This window comes from Manacus candei, unplaced genomic scaffold (assembly GCF_025592945.1).
Source record: "Manacus candei isolate 608988 ecotype Guabito, Panama unplaced genomic scaffold, ASM2559294v1 h1tg000016l, whole genome shotgun sequence".
Classification (NCBI taxonomy): Eukaryota; Metazoa; Chordata; class Aves; order Passeriformes; family Pipridae; genus Manacus; species Manacus candei.
In genome coordinates this window covers 3,862,564-3,881,488 of record NW_026138064.1, presented here as the reverse complement: position 1 = coordinate 3,881,488, position 18,925 = coordinate 3,862,564, and the positions used below count along the sequence as shown (strand labels likewise).

General features: G+C 38.4%; 1 long non-coding RNA gene across 4 annotated transcripts in view; it reads right to left on the bottom strand.

Annotated features, from left to right (window-relative positions):
• Nucleotides 1-17,205: 17,205 nt before the first annotated feature.
• LOC127468968 (uncharacterized) overlaps nucleotides 17,206-18,925 on the bottom strand; it is a 29,327-nt gene continuing 27,607 nt past the window's right edge. For all 4 annotated transcript variants that reach the window (XR_007903742.1, XR_007903743.1, XR_007903744.1 and 1 more), the window contains one exon: nucleotides 17,206-17,799. This is a non-coding gene — a long non-coding RNA (uncharacterized LOC127468968). The remainder of the gene's footprint in view (nucleotides 17,800-18,925) is intronic.

The window sequence follows — 18,925 nt, the reverse complement described above, 5'->3', positions numbered from 1 at the left end:
ACTACTTGAACCCTTCTATGTTATCCCTCCAACAGATATCAGAGTGGTTAAAGTGCCCCATAAGGACCAGGGCCTGGGATTGTGATGCTCATTCCAGTTATCTGAAGAAGGCCTCTGCTATCACTTCCTCCTGCTCAGGAGATCTATAGCAGACATCCACTGCAACAGCAATCATGTTGCTCCACCTGCTGATCTTCATTCACAAGCTCTCAGCTGGCTCCTTACCCAACCCCAGGCACAGCTCCATGCACTCCAGTTGCTCTCTCACATAAAGGGCAATGCAATCTCTTCTCCTTCCTATTCTTACTCCTAAGGAGTCTGTATCCAACCACTGCTCTTGAGCCAACAACCCTACTTGCTCCTTCTTCTGGAGCCACATCAGTGACACTTAGCCTTCTTAATGAGGCTACTCTCTCCTACTAATCACAGAAAATATTTTTCTTGCAGATACCATTTTACAGAAACCAGATTATTGTCTTGTCATGGTTTGGTTACGAATAACAAAATATTTATCACCATTTATCAGTAACCAACAGGACTTACATGAAAATGTAACTTTAAAACAAATTTACAAAAGGGCTAAAGGATTGTGTTTAAATGCTCCTTTTTTCCCCTTTTTTTTTAACAATAAGGAGAGGGTCTTCATCTAATTCTATAAGCACAAAAAAACCAGGAATCTATGCATATTTTAAACATTTTTAAACAACTAACATGTCCATGTATCAGACATGTACAATATCTAATATTACCTAACAGTTATTTCTTATCTATAGTTCTGTGAAAATAGTGTAGTGTATCCTGTTTTTCTCTTCCTTTACCAACTTGAAAATTCACAGCAATGCTTACCATGTTCTTAATTCATTTGCAGTCTGAACCAGGAAAGACTTGTGCACCACTAATTCCTCTTGTAGATAAGAACTCCTAGGAGCAAGGCTTATTTTATCTATATTTATCTCTTGTCTATGGCAACTCTGTTTTGTCCTTTCTGACAGGCACCAAATAAGGAATGTCCACATCAGAGATTTTAATTACTGAAATCCTTTTTTTATTGATCACAGGCAGCAAAACAGCTCTTGTGTTAACCTTTCAAAATGTCAACTTAATTTATGAATACAGTGATTTTTTTAAGCTCTATTGCTACAGATTCTACATATTGTGTTATATTACTGTTACAAAAAGTGTGTTTTAATTGTACACCAAAAACGTGCTTAAAACTTGCTGTAATTCATGAGAAGAGCTGCTTGACCACTTATAGACAGTCTAAGCAGATCAGGACATAGGCTTATAGATTTTGTTGGGGCAATACATATTGTATTTGTTCAGATTTTTATGCCAGCCCCCCTCATTCAGATTCTGCACAGACTTTACATTTTTATATAGCAGAGGCCTGAGCAAAAGACAGGGGTTGCATATAAAAACATTCCTGCAGAATGGCATTTAGACAGAATACAAGCACCTCACATGGCTAACACAAAGTTTAACAAAAATTCTCCCTCAGATCAGGAAGATACCAGCAGTGTTCCACACCTCTGCAAATTGTTTCGCATCATTCCCACTTCCTCAGAAAAGACTGACCTGTGCCTCACTGGGCACGCAGCCGTTTGACACTACATAATTGGATTACATAGCATACTAGAGCAGAAGCAGAGGTTCTGAATTGTTATGTACCTGTTCTCACAGTTTTTTATGGTTCACGGACAGTGACCACTAATAAGAAGCTTCAGATCACACATTCCCTGACAAAAGGTGCACCAACCTTTCTCTCAGGACTTGTGAAAAGGGGATTCTGGTGGATTAACGATAACAACAATGTTCTGAAACATTTCTACAGAAAGGGGTGCCACTGATGGGCTCACTCAGAACAAAACAAAATGGCTGCCAGAGGAAAAAAAAATTGGATACTTGAGGTGCTGGGTTTTTTTATTGTTTAAGCAACATGTATTTTCCAGATTCTAAATCAAATTCAAATCAAATGAAAGACTAGCTTCTGGCTACCGGCCCAATGACCTATCCAGAACATTGTTTTTCCTCCTTTGAGTTTCATCAGCAAAAGCAGAAATTATTTGGTTTATTCTCTTTGGAATTTCCATACTAAATAATTAAACCTACAATAATTTGGATGACCAGGGATATTATTTATGTTCTTAAGGCTTTGTGGGATTACGGTTTAATTCCACAGCACTTCAAGGTTACATAAGATCCTTAAATAATTTTCATTAGCACTTTAATGAAGGATTTCTTTTTTTTATTCTTTCTTTTTTTTTTCCCTTATTTTTTGCAGAACATTTCTGCAACAATTCTGCACTTGAGATCTGAAAGAAATGCTTCAACAGAAGTCTCCATAAAGTCAAAGTCAAATAAAAAACACTGAATTCTTAAGTAAAATCCAAAGGGGAAGAAAAATCAAAAGCAAAAAAATGCTACCATTTTCTTTAAACAAAAATATTGACATTGCTATTTAAGCTAAACACAAGTGCACATTAGGAACATTTTCTATTTGCTCTTGGACTGGAAATTAAATGTCTACATTCTTCCTCATAACACTGCCAAACGCAAATCCGTGACTAACAAACAAAACATTGTGACTTGTTCTTAAGTAGTTTGCCATTGCATCTATTGTTCCATTTGGTATAGCATAATGTCTGTGTGTTCATTAAGTCCATATTTTACACTATGCCACATATGTTATTTCTCTCTAAAAGCCTGCAAGCCAAATGGGAAAAGTCAATAGCTTTGGTAACACTGAGCATTCCTACCACAACACAGAATGCTTGCTTTGTGCTTTGCATTGTCTGCCTATTGTGCAGAAAATCAAATTGCCGATATGTCCTTCTGCTTAAAGCTGTAAATACATAGAAGATCATAGTAAATAGTAGCTCTGCTGCACATGTAGCAGATGTCTACAGTTGTCTTCTTAAGATTCTTATATTGAAAGGCCCTTGAAATAAAAATACTTATGTATATAAATTGGTTTCATTGCTTTCCAAGGCCTGTAAATGTGTGCCACTCTTGAGGGAGAAAGACCTTTTCCTGTTGTTCTGGTTGTGTCTAGAAGTGCATCTCTGATATATTTCAGATCATTTACCTAAAAAATTATGAAAGTAGTGGGAAGGAGGGTACTTCTTCCAACTCATTTACTCGATTTAAGTATCAGGGTATATAAAATTTGCAACACAGAATACAGTTCGAAATTTCTGCAAATATCTCTCCCAGACCAGCTCCAGAAGGACTGGTACCACTAAACTTACCTGAAACAATGATATGCAATACACCTGAAGGTGGCAAACTTGAGCAGACAGGAAAGTGTTGCAAATAACCTAACAGGTATAACTAGAGAGCCTCAGATGTCAAGAATTTGATTACAAGAAAATATTTCCTAGTGGAATCCTGAAAGCCTAAACATGAGATAAGCTCTATGAGTTCTTCTTTTCAAAGCTCACCAGTGTTTGAAAGTAACATCAGGCAAAGCTTTTTTTTTGTTAAGAGTGACAATTTGAAAGGAAAAAATGTCACAGCAAGAATTGACTGTCCATCACTACTCCTACTTCTGAAATCCACTACAGAGGAAGTCACTGAAGGTTATTTTAAAATCAGTGGATGGAGGCAAGAGATGAATTAGAGAGCTGGTATTTAAAATATATGTTCCAGAAGTAAAACTTGTGTTTTTGTTTCAGTAAGGTGACATCAGATGTGCAGTGTGTTCAGATTTTACACAACATAAAACTGTGAGGGAGCAAAAACATATGATCAGATAAAAATGTATCATTCTTCAAAGTTTATTCTACTTCAAATGCATTTAACACAGAAACCACAGAAACCACACATGCACACCACAGTTACAGGTTCATCAGTACACTACTGGTCTCTGTTTGACAGAGTGAAAGCGATCATTCTCAGGATGGAGTACGTTCAGTCTTGATCTGCAATTGCTAACATCAGTAGTAATGAAATTCACTTAAATGTTTTTTATTTACCTTTAACTTTACTAGTACTGAGACTGGTATTTCCATTTCATGTCAGCTCCATGTTAGCTGTAGAGCTACAGCTATGCACCAGCTAACAGCTATGTAACACAATTTGCTCACCAGCAAAACTAGTGAAAATGTGAATGTTTAATAGCATAAATGGAATCAAGAAGATATAAATCACACACTTTCTATACTTTCCTATTAATAAAGAAATGGCTACCGCTTCACCATAAACCATACTGCAAATCATTCTAAATATCCTTGGACAAATCCTCTGATACTGCCAAAAGCTGCTGAAAGCCACTAAAAACAGCTATAAAATAAGAAGTAAGATTTCCAGAAATCCTGAATATGATACATTTATAATGTCTCTTAGTTAGGGTCACTGCTGTCTTACAATACTGGAAAACATCTTGATGCAAAGCTGTGGTAACAGAAATTTTCCTGTAAAACTAGGTAGAGGTTCCCTCAGCTAAAACAACTCCATTCCATTTCTCTGGAGCTCAACAGCTAAATAAGAAACATATTCACAGAAAACACAGTCAAGAAAAAATATCTACCCCTACCAATCAGCTGCTTTTTAGTTCACAGATAGAATCTAATGCTTAACAAATGCAAAGTTCCCAGTTAAATGTTCAAAGATAGTTGTACAAGGTAAGGCTTCCTTTGAAATTGGAAGCAGAACACTTATTTCTACACAAAAAAACCCCAACTGTGTGTTTCCAAGATAATTAAAGAGAATATATGTAAACATGCAATCAAAGTGTTTATCTCCTCTGGGTCCAGAGAGGAATGTGCTATTAATAAATTATTTCCCCCAATGTCTTTCATAGTCTCGCAATTCCTCAATCTACATGATGTGATACCCATTATATTCAGGAATGTGCTAAAGGATTGGTAGAGCCTCTTTGTTTTTTAAGCAGTTCTGACAGAAGATGTACTGTGCCTGGCTAAACTGCATAGACTGTTTCACAATAAGAAGTATGTCATGTCTTTAGGTGACCAGGCTTCTACTTTAAAGCTAAGCAGCTCAGATAAGGTGAAAGCTGATAAGGACTCAAAGGATGAGGATGCTGGAGACTGAAAGGATAAGCCTTTTTTCTGCTTTTTTTCTGCTTACCATTTTCATATCTAACTATTTGGGACATTTTTTCTGAATGGGTGTGCAAACATACAGCATTTTGGAAAAATGGAGTAAACATAATATCTGTAACTGGTTTTTTTCACTTCTGTGGCACAGTAACTTAATGTTGAATCACTGCATATATTTAATGGTATTAGTGGCTCTGTAAAGATACTGTAATGACTAGTGAAAATACTATCCTTTTTTGATGGGATTATAGTAGGGCTAGTTGTTATCTAAAAACTGGATGAATTTTCATGTTTACAAGAAAAAGAAGAGGAAAAAGAACCTGTACATTCTGTATATTAAACTCCACTGGGAGGGTCTACATACTGGGGTTAATGTCCTGTACTTACACTAATACAGCTATTTATTTCCACTGTAACTTTTTAGAAGTTACCTTCTCCTTTTAGCCCCTTCCTGTTGTTTTCTTACAGCATTTTGCCAGGAAGAAAAAAATTATAAAATATTTATAATCTCTTTTATTTACAGTGTTAATAGGGATTAGTCTATTTTCCATGCTTTATGGGTTTATTGCATAGTTCAACAAATTTTTCAGGAAATAATATTCTTCAAAGACCACACATGGTACTCATGCACTAATCATTCCATCTCCCACATTTGTTGCATTTGTGACTGGTTTATTTTGCATCAATTAGCTCAATTCAAGAAACATTCAGCAACAGGTTGATCATACCTTTAAATCAGTCAAAAGAACTTACTTGTTTTCCTTGCTTAGTGAGAAATCCAGTTACCGTTATTAGTTTACTTACAGTCACTATCCAATATATATTGATAGTTTCTTGGCCTTATCAGCAGCACCCAATTAACATGGCAGCATACATTAGTACAGTTTTAAATCCCCAAATTACTATCAGCTAGATAAGTGGTGGCAAAACAGCTACTGTAGTATTTTGTACCATTAGATAATAATTTTTTACAGAGGGCTGTGCATCTAATAAATTACCCATTTTGTGGATATTTGTGATGCAACATATTATTAAGAATAATCACTCTTCTCTACAACACAGTTTCAGTTCACTTCAGCTGACAAAATTAAATTCCCATACGTCTAGGCTCCTTACTTAGCACAGGTACCACTGTTGAGATTATCAATTAACTCCAGCAGCTAATATTTACAGAAAACCAGCGATGATCCAGGTAATAGCAAGGTAATACCAAGACAGAGACAGCCCAAGTCCTTCAGTCAAGAATGAAGTAATGTTTACTATTTCAGTCTCACACTCTCTCTCTCCTTCCCATCTACCACATCTGTAAACAAAGTGAGCCTTCATCACCTGCACATGTGACTATCATTCCACTGCTTCCAAACACTGACTGAGTGGTAACAATAACAACCCAGCTGTGATACAGTTGTCTTTCCATCTTGGAGCAGCACAGAGAGGCTAAATCCAGAATTCCCAGTCCAACCTTACTTACCACTCTATATCTTTGAAACTAAGTTTTTATTGGCTGTAGTATCATATATTCTTTTTCAAGATCCTTCTAAGTTTAATGTCTTTCTGAGTAGTCATTCCTTAAAGAAATGCCACTCAAATACATCTCCACTGTGCATGGCCACAGAGCTAGGTCAATTTACCTCAGGTCAAATTCTGCACTATTTCTACACAGTTCAAATATATGTGCTTTATTGTAGTCCCTCTGGAGAAAAAAAAAAAAAACAGAAACGAAGCAGGTTTTAAAAATACTGCAAGTTGTTAGATGGTACTCAGTTTTCTTCACTCAGGGCATATAAAGAACAAGGTCTTCTGTCACATAAATATTTTACGTTTCTTCTTCAGAGGTATATTTTCAGACATAATTACAGGAATGCAATTTACAGGACTACTGCAACCTACTAGTAGAAAAGAAGCCTTTTCTCTTCTTTTATAAGAGGGGAAAAGTATGGCATAAAAATCAGTAGTTAGACGGCCCCTGGACTCTGCATCACACCATTTTCCACCAAGAATGGAACACACAAAAAAGAAAATCTTGTGTCAGAGGCTTTGACTACTTTTATTTGAACTGATCAGAGAACGACCTGACCTAGACTGATGCAGTGTGCTATGTGTACAGTATGCTGAGGTTCAGTTGTGCTACACCATACAAGGGCAACAACATTCAGTTAACATATGGACACGTAGTGCTCCACTAACCTGGAGTTCTGGTACATTTGCTGCAGTTGTATGCCACTGAGGAAGGTTCCTACCATTGAAAGAATCTGGGCATAAAGCAGCAGTGGTACATCTCAACACGGAGAATAGCATCCTACTGTTCACCCACATACCTCTAGAAAGCAGTTTTCTTAGAAGCAGGTCAGAAAACCCTTGGGAGACTTGCACTCTCTGGAAGAACAGCTTGCACTTGGCCAGCTGCACAAATGAGAATAAGCAGAACAGTAAGGTGAAGATTCATTCTGGTCTGATAGGTGTGTTACTCTAAAATCCTGAGTTATATTCAATACTAAAGGCTGAAATTACTGTCATAAGGAAAAGTTCAACTTTCATTACATGTGTACAGCTACCCAGATACACAAACAAAACAGGTCATTAGTGACATGACAGCATATATAAATATACTTGAATTTCTTGTTTGCCTGAATAGTCCACGTCCTTACCCCTTGGTGAGATCATAATTTCCAGAAATAACAGTACTCAAGTAAATACCATGAGCTGGTAGCTGGATTTCTCTAAATGGTGAAAGCAGTTGCATCCTGTATTAGGTACAAACAACAAGGTTTTCAGGCTGGTAGGGTATAGCTCTGTGAGAAGAGGCTGGGGTCACACTGTGCTGGACAATGGCTCCAATGGACCCACCACAGAGCAAAGATGTGGCACCTCTGTGAAAGTGTATTTAAAACATGGAAAAAATGATAGGCAGAGGAGGAGAATTATGCACACTATTAAAAATCAAAGTATTAATAAGAATACATTTACAATATTAAGGATTGAGGGAATCAATCCAACACAGGTGGAGAATTACTGAGAGTTAAGAGAAGATTCTTCTGACATACTCAGGAGAAGCATTCTTTGAATTAATTTCTTGCTGTAATGGCTTCCCTTTACCAACAGTAGCTGGCAATTTCTACATGCTTTTCAAACTACCTTCACAGATAGAACAGTATCTTACCATGTTAGAGATTACTTAAATCTCTCCAATTCCAAGTACACTGACACCCAAAATGTGTTGTTTCAGAAAGGTACATGACCAGGATACACTAACATGTCTAGGATTCAACACAATATGAGAATTTTTGCATCGCAAATCAATTCATAAAACTTGTTAACGGTTCAATGGAATTTCAGGAATTTCTCTTTTCTTTTGTTTAATTCCCTGTTTGGACTGTTCCTGTGAAGTCCAAGATGTTCAGAGTAGGTATCCTAGTGAATATTAAAAAGAAAACCATCCTCTTCCCTGTGATATAAACATGGATGCTGAAGAGTCCAGAAGTGGGAAAAATCTCACTTGTGAGAGGTAACAAAATGGCTGTAGTAAAAAAAACCAGCATGTCAAGTTGAGGTGAAAATTTCCACATACTGAACAAAAGGATATCCATTTTCATGATGGAGAGTTGCTAGTAACAGAAATTCAAGACATCTGGTGTTTTACCTGAGAGCAACCCACCCTCAGCACATTCAATAAATACAAGATGACAAGAAAACTAAATACATAGATGCATCATGCCAGACATTTTCAAAGCAGTTAAATCACATTCTTACCTGAAATACTGAATTAACTTACCATTACCTTCCCTGCTACTTTAACAAAAACAAGTTCTAATTCCTAAAGCTCACCAAGGTCTGTAGAACTGTTTCAGGAATTAATTGCTCTGAAGCTTCACCACTTTTGAAAGAGAAAAATTTTCACTGCCAAAACCAAGCACCTGTAGGTGACAATACAATTCTCAAAATTAGTTTGTCATTGTGTCTCTGGGCATGCTTTCAAGTATACCACATATAATTGATGATATCAGCTAAAAGGAATGTTTCCTTACACTTCATCTGCACAGCTTCTCACTGCACTACACAGAAGAATTCCAAGTGAACCAACAATATAGCTGTCAGATAAGCTGTAAGAGGTATGAAGAATGCAAGTAGGACCGGATTTCACTACTCAGTGTTCACTTCTTCATCATAGAGGAAAATAAATAATCTTCATTTGCATCAGAGACCACTTTGCCCAGAATCACAACATTAAGACTACTCAAATACAGCATATCCTATATTGTCATCATTGTGACATCTTTCTATCTGATCCTTACAGATTTATCTTTACAGATTTTTTTATTGTTAGGAAAATAAATATTAATGTTTAATTTTTTGATTAAAGTCTTCATTCTTGCTGTTCAATCTTATGGAAAACAAGAACACAGTATTACACCTTGGCAGGAGCCTTTGCAATATTTGACAATTTACATTCCAGTCTACTTATCTCTAAGATAAACATCTTCAAGCTGTTGTCTGGTTAGCTGGTAGTTAAGGCTTCCTTGGGATCCGTTAAGGGAAGAGCCATTTCCCCAGTTTGTCAAAATGGTTTTGAATTCCACCTGATATCCCAGTACACTTGTAGCCATTCCTAAATTAGTGACATCGGGAAATTCACCATCTTTTAGAACAGTTTGCAGATTTATCTCCTAACCCCTGTGTTGGGATTCACTTCTGTTTGTATAATCCTGAAATAAATAAGACCTCTTGTCTTTGAGAATGCAATTTGGGCTACAAAGATGAAAAAAAGAGAAATATTTGTGCGAAACAGCTAAGTAGCATTGACTAGCCTCCTAGAAACTGTAATTTTACTTGGAATGAACACAAATGTTACCTAAACAATAAATAGGTGCCACAATAAACTCATCTGCTAGGTTTATAAGTGTATATTCAGATGTTAAGCTTCCTGAATTGTCTTCTTGGGAAAAATATAAATCAATATTACCATCTATTAACTATTTAAAGAAATCTGCCCAGGATATTTAGTCCTTTCCCAACTTTTAATACATTAAAAGTATCAGCGCTTAATCACATAATCATAGAATGGTTTGGAAGGGACCTTAAAGATCATCTAGTTCCAATCACTCAGCATCTAGAGCAAGATGCTCAAAGCCCCCCCCAACCTTGCCTGGAACACTTCTAGGGATGGGGCACCCACAGCTTCTCTGGGTAACTTGTTCCAGTGCCTTACCATCCTTAATCACCTTAACTTCAATGCTTCTATTCCATGTTAAACGTTATTATGCCTCTATTATTTAAATTAATTATATGGCTATTTGCTAGTCTAAGCACTGATCCTCATTATCAATTGTTTTACCTATGAAATTAATGTCTTTATCACTAAAGAAGTCTAGTAATACACCTGCCTTAGTTCATCTATTATTTCATCTAAATATGGTCACAAGTTTAAAAATCACTTATTTATAGATTTATACAGTTTGGGTTGTTGATGGAAAAATTACTGTTTTCTTAGTTACTGGAGAACCAAAGAAAGCAGGTTACTACAAATATGCATGTGGAAAGTTTCACTAGACACTAGGTTTGATTACCTACTGAGAACAAAATTAAATTCACAGAGAAATGTAAAGCCCTGTGTAATTTCAGCTAGAATATCATTTAAATGTTAATAATTAATTTTATACTTCATATTTAATGATAAAATATCTTATAAATCAGGGCCCTCAATCAGGAAAAATGAAAACAAATCATTAAATGCATTCATGAGGTTACGTAACAAAGTCAACAGAACCTAGAAATTTATGGATACTAAATTTTCAACAGGGTTTATGAAGGAAAATATTTCTAATGAGATTTTTTTTAAAGAATCTCCACAAGTTGGTAGAAACACTACCCAACTGACACTTGGTGTTCCCAAAAATGTCCAAAGGGTGGACACAGACTATATATAATCTGTAGAATCCCTTAAAAACTTCTAGACCTAAATGTTTTCCTGATAAGATCATTGGAATTGAGCTCAAATTATAGATGAGAAAACACGAAAACAACGGTATTAAGGAGACATGAAAGCAGTGCACAGAAATAGCCAAACCAGCTTTGAACAAAGTAATTTTAGAGATGAAAATCAAAAGCACTCTGCCATTCCCAAGCTAATTAACCTGCTGAGAGGCAGAAATAGTATCATAATACTGCAGTACAGGGGCTAAACCAGTATATCAGCACGTTATTTTGCTGAGGAGTCTGCTTGGTGCTGAGCTAGGAATTTCTGTAATGATGCTGCATTGCAAGTTCTGGATATGTGGTAACGTTCCAAATCTATGGTAGTGTCTCAGTTTAAGGAGACTGGTGTTTTGCTAAGGAGGATGAGTTATGAAGTAGACCAAACTCCTCTCTCTCAGCAATTGTAAATCCGAAATTAAGAGGCTCCAATCAAGGAAGTGTGGAAAAAGGAAGAAATAACAACCCTTTATTAAAGAATATATGTATATTGGCAAAAACACCAAAAGAACACAAAAAACAACTGAACAATAATCCTGTACCCAAAAGTCCCCTTCAAAACGGAAACAGTTTGATATTCTCTGTCTTCTGGCACGATTCCAATCCCGGTGGGCAGGAGCGCTGTTGGATCCCTGGAGGAGCAGAGCCTGCAGTGCTCGGTGTCGGTCGGCAGGGGGCGCTGTGTGGGGGCCCCGGATCGCGGGAGGAGCCGAAATGGAGATCACCCCCAACAAGGAGGGGAAGGGGAAAAGGGGAAGGGAGGGTGGTTTATTTCCCACGAAACTCATGAGGTCTGCAGCTGACTGTGGTCATGACTCCCCCCTTTCCTCATCAAGCACAAACTCTCTGATGAAATCTGAGCCGGTCTGGCTGAGGACAGAGCGGACCGCAGGCAAGATGAGGACAGAGAACAGCCAGATGACCAGGTCGAGAGCAAAACGGCCTCAGAGCTTTTCCAGCACACACCTTGCCCCCTTTAAGGCAAAAAGTGAAGTGCCACTTTCCAAGGAGAGGAGGGGAGAAAAACTCCTCACTGCCACCCCCCCTCCCCCAGCCTTAGAGAGGACCATCAGCCTGGAATGTAGTCCTGCCAGCCAGCTCCTTTTTGTAGGTCAACTGTCCAACACAGAAAACTATCCTCCCCATTCAACATCCCTCCTCCACATGGCAGCAGGGGAAAGAAAATTCCCATTTAGTTTTTTTTAGAGCAAGTAAACCCATGACAGGGAGGACCAGCATCAAAATTAGTTAATAAGCTTTCTGTGTTTTTAAATATTAAATCATACATTATTTCTATTTTTCTACCATTTAAAAGTCAACTGACAACATGTCTATGTGACTTTTGTTATATTCTATTTTTCCTCTGAATACAAGGTCAGAGAAAGATATTTTACTGCAAACAGAGAAACAAGTTTAATTGTACCAATTTTCTGTATTTAGTTCAAAAAATTATTATCACAGTGAAGAATTAACAATAGAAAAGATATGCACACTGCAGCTAGTACTGATGTTTATGTTTAGAGTTTAAATATTCAACTCATAAAACTCAAAACATAAGTATGTTCTCTTTTTAACATTACCTTATAACATTTTTTTAAACTTATAGAAACATAGAATATCCTGAGTTGAAAAGGACCCACAAGGATCATCAAGTCCTTGTGGCATTGTACAGGACACCACCAAGAATCCCACCATGTGCCTAGGAGCATTGTCCAAATGTTTCTTGAACTCTGTCAGGTTTCGTGCTGTTGCTGCTTCCCTGGGGAGCCTGTTCCACTGTCCAAACACCCTCTGAGTGAAAAACCTTCTCCTGATATCTTACCTAAATCTCCCCTGACACAGCTTTGGGCCATTTCCTCAAGTCCTGTCACTCATCATCAGAGAGAAGAGATCAGTACCTACCTCTCGACTTCCCCTCAGTGAAGAAGATGCGGGCTGCAATGAGGTCTCCCCTTGGTCTCCTCTTCTCCAGGCTGAACAGACCAAGTGCTCTCAGCCACTCCTCATACAGCTTCTCCCCCAGTCCCTTCACCATCTCTCTTCACATTGCTCTCCTTTGGACACTCTCTAATAGATTAATGTCTTCTTATACTGTGGTGCCCAAAACTGCCACAATATTCAAGGTGAGGCCGCATCAGTGCAGAGCAGAGTGGAACAATCCCCTCCCTTGACTGGCTGGCGATGCTGTGCCTGATGCCCCCCAAGACATGATTGGCCCTCCTGGTTGCCAGGGCACTGCTGACTCATGATCAACTTGCCATCAACCAAGACCCCCAGGTCCTTTTCCACAGCACTGTTTCCTAGCATCTCATTCCCCAGTCTGTCCATACATCTAGGGTTGCGCCATCCAAAGTGCAGAATTTGGAACTTGTCTTCATTGAACTTCATATGGTTGGTGATCTGCTATCTCTCTAATTTGTTAAGGTGTCTCTTCAGGGCCTCTCTGCCCTCCAGGATGTCAACAGCTCCTCCCAACTTAGTATCACCAGCAAACTTCTTAGTATCCCTTAATGACATTAATATTAATATATTAGCATTTCATTTCCATTTTTTATATTCATTGACATTTTTGTAAATACGTACTGCTTAAAGACTCTGATCAACAATGCTGTTAAATTCTCTATATTACAATTTGTCCCAAGCAAGATAAAAGAAAACAACATTGATTTGATCTACTAAAAAGTTTTCTTAGTCATTTTTTTTTATTTGAAGAAATTAAAGGAAGAGTGTGTATTTCTTTAAAAAGAAAAAAAGGCATCTTGGCAATTTTTTTCTATTTTATTATGAATAACAAAAATACTGCAGGCTGTTTGTCTCATGATCCAAGTCTACTCTGAAGACAACAAACAAGTAAACAAGATGGAAGTCCTGCTTTTGTGTTGTAGAAACACTGAAACAGAATGCCTCATCACTCTTTTGAGTTGGATTTATACTTCATTTCATCAGGAGTTTTCCTTAGTACAACAGTGAACTATGATTCTGTGCCTCACCATCACACACTCTTCAGCATACAATCTGATATCTGACTTTCCTGTCTCAAACACACTACTGTAACCCCTTCCAATAAACTGTTTAAAGAAACTATGTCAAATAAAGTTCTTAGTCTCTGCTCTAAACTCCTAGCAGCACATTTATCCGTGTTGCATTAGTGGCAAACACTGGGCCTCAATTCCTACCTCCTTGCCATCTCCACTTGCTACGTGACAGGGCAACGTACAACCAATTTAAACTATTAAGATCCACAGAAGAACTTCAAGTGGAAGATACCAAGGGACAGACTTGACACTAGTATCCCACTGCCATTAAGGGCATCACATTCCGCTGCATCCTGCACAGCACACAGAGACCTTGCGTGGGCTCTTCTATGCAGCAGCACAGAGACCTTTACAATGCAGTCCAGCAGAGTGCCTGTCTTCTAAGACAGAAGAAGAGCAAAGAACCCAGGCTTTACAGATACAACTTAAACATAGCAAGGAATGGTTACTGGTCGCTAAGACCTACTCATCTACACTACTGAACTTTCTCGAAACAACACAGTTGGAAATGGACCTACCATAAACACACCTCAGTCTATTTACTCAGCCACGTATCTCTTTAGCATCAGGTATGTGTCAAACTCCCCTCTACTTTTCATAAACGCCACTCATCAGTATACCCTACATGCATTTAATAATGTACTCCATGCCAAGCCCTATCAAAGTTTGTCCCCTCTGTTGGGTACAAAACATCAAATACTGCTTCTGTGCATGAAAATATCTAACTTTCCCAATGCTTTGCTTGTCTCAATTTTGACTAGACAGCTTGTGTTCTCAAGCCCCGCTGGCTACCCTCTTCTTTAATAGGAAGAAAACCTCCACAGCCAGCAGGAGAGGAGGCCCTACTGTGGATCATTTCTAGTAGAAATTCTCCTTAGCTGATGCTGTCAGCCATGCAAAAGTGCCCAAGGGAGACTTATTTGAGACTTCTTAATAGCCTCTCACTGTCATAAATCAATTCATAGTGCTGGCTGTTCCAGACACTTAGATAGTGCCTCCATTGTTCAAATCCCAAAATACAGCTCCTTATGAGTAAAGAATGTAATTTTCACTCAAGTTAAGTGAAAAGGCCAGACAGCCACCAGGATACATTAATGACAGAAGCAGAAGAAAGGACAAGGACCTCTCTCAGGTTCTACATCCTGGCCCTGCATGGTCCTTAGGAGGAGGAAACATCTTAAAATCATACCCTATGGCCAAATCTTGGGAAGGTCTCCCAGCTGAAGATTCCAAGCCTCTCATAAAGGTGCAGACACATGTAGCCTGACCTACTTGGTGTGTGGAAGTATCTGATCACCAGTCTTGGGCAAAGGGGGCAAGCCAATCTTGGCATAGCTATGATGGATGAAGAGATATCTAGCCAGACCTTGACTTCCTTTCTCACTTGGTTTCTTGCAGACTGTAAGGAGGATGGTCACCTCCAACCTCCTCAATACCAAGACTCTGTTTCTTGCTTTCCAACTGTGGAAAATCAACAAATTACATCACAGACCCTCATAAGAATGGTGTTTGTATACTGCAATGCCAAAAGCGCATCTGGCATGCCCTGGGGAATGGCAGAAGGCCTGCTGGGATGATTGTTGAGCCATGCCAGAAGGATCATGCCAAAGCAGCACAGCCTTATCTATTCCAGTAATTGTGAGAGCATTTTAACTGCCAAACCATATCCAGGGAGGGAGGTGGGCAGAGCTTTGGATGGCACAGGCCAAATTCATGCCAAGAAGCATTCTGATTGTGTATCAGTCCAGATGAATGTGAGCCAGTGCCAGAAAACATTAATGGCAGACTCAGAACCACTTGCACAGACACAACCATGACACACAAAAAATTTCCACCTAGACCCATCAGTCTTCTCTCGTATCCTCGTATAAACTCACAGTCCTCATGTTCCAAATTTCCTCTCCAGGCTCTTATTGCTTTGGTTCATTTCACACAAAGATTCCAGAATTTTTACAGGTAACATTTATCTAATTACATTACTTACCTAGGATTTCTCTTGTTCATGGCTTTTGTACATTGATTTCTGCTGGTAGAGGTTCTGGGTTTGCAAGTCTTATTCTGATCTAATGATGTATTCTGATTTAAGAGATAACATTTATATTTTTTCTCCCCATGTAGAAATGGATTTTTAAAAAATTGAAGATGCAAATATATCTTTTTTCATTTTATTTGAAAGAGAAGTCAAAGGTGCACATGGAAGGACTAGGTAATTGATCATCTCTGCAAATTAGAGTAATGGCCTACAATTTGTCCCTGAAATGCAAATTTACTAGCTTAGAAGAAAACCCAAACCATGAAAATCAATGCTTTAAAATTCCAAACAACTGCATAATATGTAATTCATTAAGTGCTCAGGTTTCACCAGAAAGCTGACTAGAGGTTTGCTTTCCCTATATTCCTCAGAATCTGAAGCCTTGTCAATCCTATCTCCAATGGTTATAAAAAGTTGTCTTAGGTAAATTTGATGGCGAGTTTATAATTTGCATTCTTAGAAACACAATTCAAGGTTTAAATTATGAAAAGTCAGTACTCCTTAATAACTTCTTGCTTATTATATTCCTCCTGAAAAAACTCCAAATGAACCAGCATAATCTGTTTCCACACTGATTATATAACACTAAAGTCAACAAAGTTGCAAAATCTGTTTATTTGAGGGAAGGATTTTGACCCTATTCCAATGAATGGTACCTGAATCCATACCAAGTCAGCATCTAAAACCAATCTAATTAAAGCATGGCTTAGTGATATTCTTGAACAAAACAAACTGAAAATCTTAGTGCCTCTATGTTAATTAACTTTATAGATTCATATAGCAACAGAGAGGTTACCAAAAAGTTCAAAGTGAATAGTGACATAGCTCCAAAACTGTAAATAACAGCTGGACTTTTGAGATTAGTGACCGTGGATAAATCAATGGTAAATTAAAATACTAAAGGTCTTATTCCGAGTGGCAGAAAATAATGTTTTGTATGCATTCATTCGATTTGAGACCTTTTTATTAGTAAAAAAGAGCCATTTCACTCACTTCTAAAAGTGCCCAAAATGCATATATAGCTTATAGAGCATAGTGAGACTTTTTTCCTCCTCAAACCACTACATTTTACAGAGCAAATACATATTTTCAAAACAGGACCTATCTCCAGAGAAAAATTTACCAGTTGCAAGTTAAGTGTGAGAACCAAACTGATTATTCTTCTACTTACATACTCCGCAATATGTGTTAAAAACCTCAGTAACTCATGTTTGTTCACTAACTGCAGTCTTCCACTACAGTATTTTCTCCTTCTTTTTTTTTTTAACACAAACCAACTTGAAATGTCCCAGAATCATTCACAATGACATCATGAAAAACACAAGGAGTTGCAAAAACATACAAGGATCTACAACATGTCCCTGTCCGTAAATTTCAGAAACTACTGGTAACAGCTCAAAGCAGTCTCAAGGTTCACAGAACTCCACACTTCATCTTGCACCTCTGAGTAATTCCTCAGCTTTTGCTCCACCATCTTCAGGTCCACCAGTCCACTTTCTGTGAAAGGGAACACTGAAGTAGCCCTTCCTTTTCCACAGATATTCCCATACAGAAATCTTATGTTAATCATTAGACCATCTATATCTTACTGTTTACCTGGACCACTTTCTTAATCCCCTTGTTAATGATCTTTCTCTTCACATCAGTCTTTCCATAGCCTGTACAGCTACAGCCTCAATCTTCACTCCCTATTCCACCTGGGCTGCAATAATTCATAACATTGGAATTTCTTTCTGAGGGAAAGGTTTGTTACACTGAGAAGTTAACAAGGTGTCGCAGTTTGAGACCCTCAAAAATCCAATTTCCAAGTCCAAGCCCCCCTCCCACAATTTGCTTCATCGTGAGAGGGTTTTCAGACAAAACACAACTACTCAGCATTGGGGGAAGGCGAAAATACTTATAAGGTTTATTTACATACATATATATATAGGTAACAACTTAACTATCTTTTCTACAATGAAATAATATATTTACATTAGATTAATTTTAAATCATTTTTCTTCAACAAGAGTCCAGGAAGAAAAGAGAAAAGTCCTTTTGTCACTTTTCAGGTCACAGTTCCTTCAAATTAGTTTCTGTGGTTATTAGTTAGTCTTTCATTTTTAAGGCAGCAGATTTGAGTATTGCAGTCAGAATCCTTCTGTTCTTACTTTGTGAAAATCCCAATCCCTCGAGCCCGAGCCTTTGGGGGACTTCCTTAGAGACTTTCACTCCTCCTCTCTGGTGCTGCTCTATTTCAGAACTCCCTTCAAATGGAAGTCCACCTCTCTTTCCAAAAGAGGGTCTCTAAAAGGGGTTTTGGGGAGATTTAATTCAGTCTTACCCCCAAAACAGTTTTCACTGAGTTTTCTCTGTTCTGTTGCCAGCTCTCCCTCCTTGCAGGACATCTCTCTGCATCTTTGAGCCTGGCTCCACGCCATCTCTTTGCTGCTGGCTATCTTTCTGGCTTTCAGCCACTGCTGCTTCTGTTCAGCTCTGCACGCAGCCATCTTCTTTCCCCCTCACTGAAGAGAAGAAAGAAGGTGCAATCCAAGGGTCTCCAATTCTTTGGAGTCCCCCTCGATCACCTCCCCCCTCAGGGGGGGCTCCACTCAGCTACTGCGCTGATCCAGGCCCCCCAGCCACGGGCTGGAGGGGAGGGGCTGCTGGTCCTCCCTCCTCATGCCTTCACAACATGGCTACAACTTTTTCAACTACCTCAGCTTCCTTCTCTTCCTACCTGTACCATATGTTGATTTTTACAGTAGCGAAATGTAGCTTCTGATTGGCCCTGGCACATCAGGAACACCACCCCCCAGGGTTAACCACTTTTCTAACTCCAGGGGAAA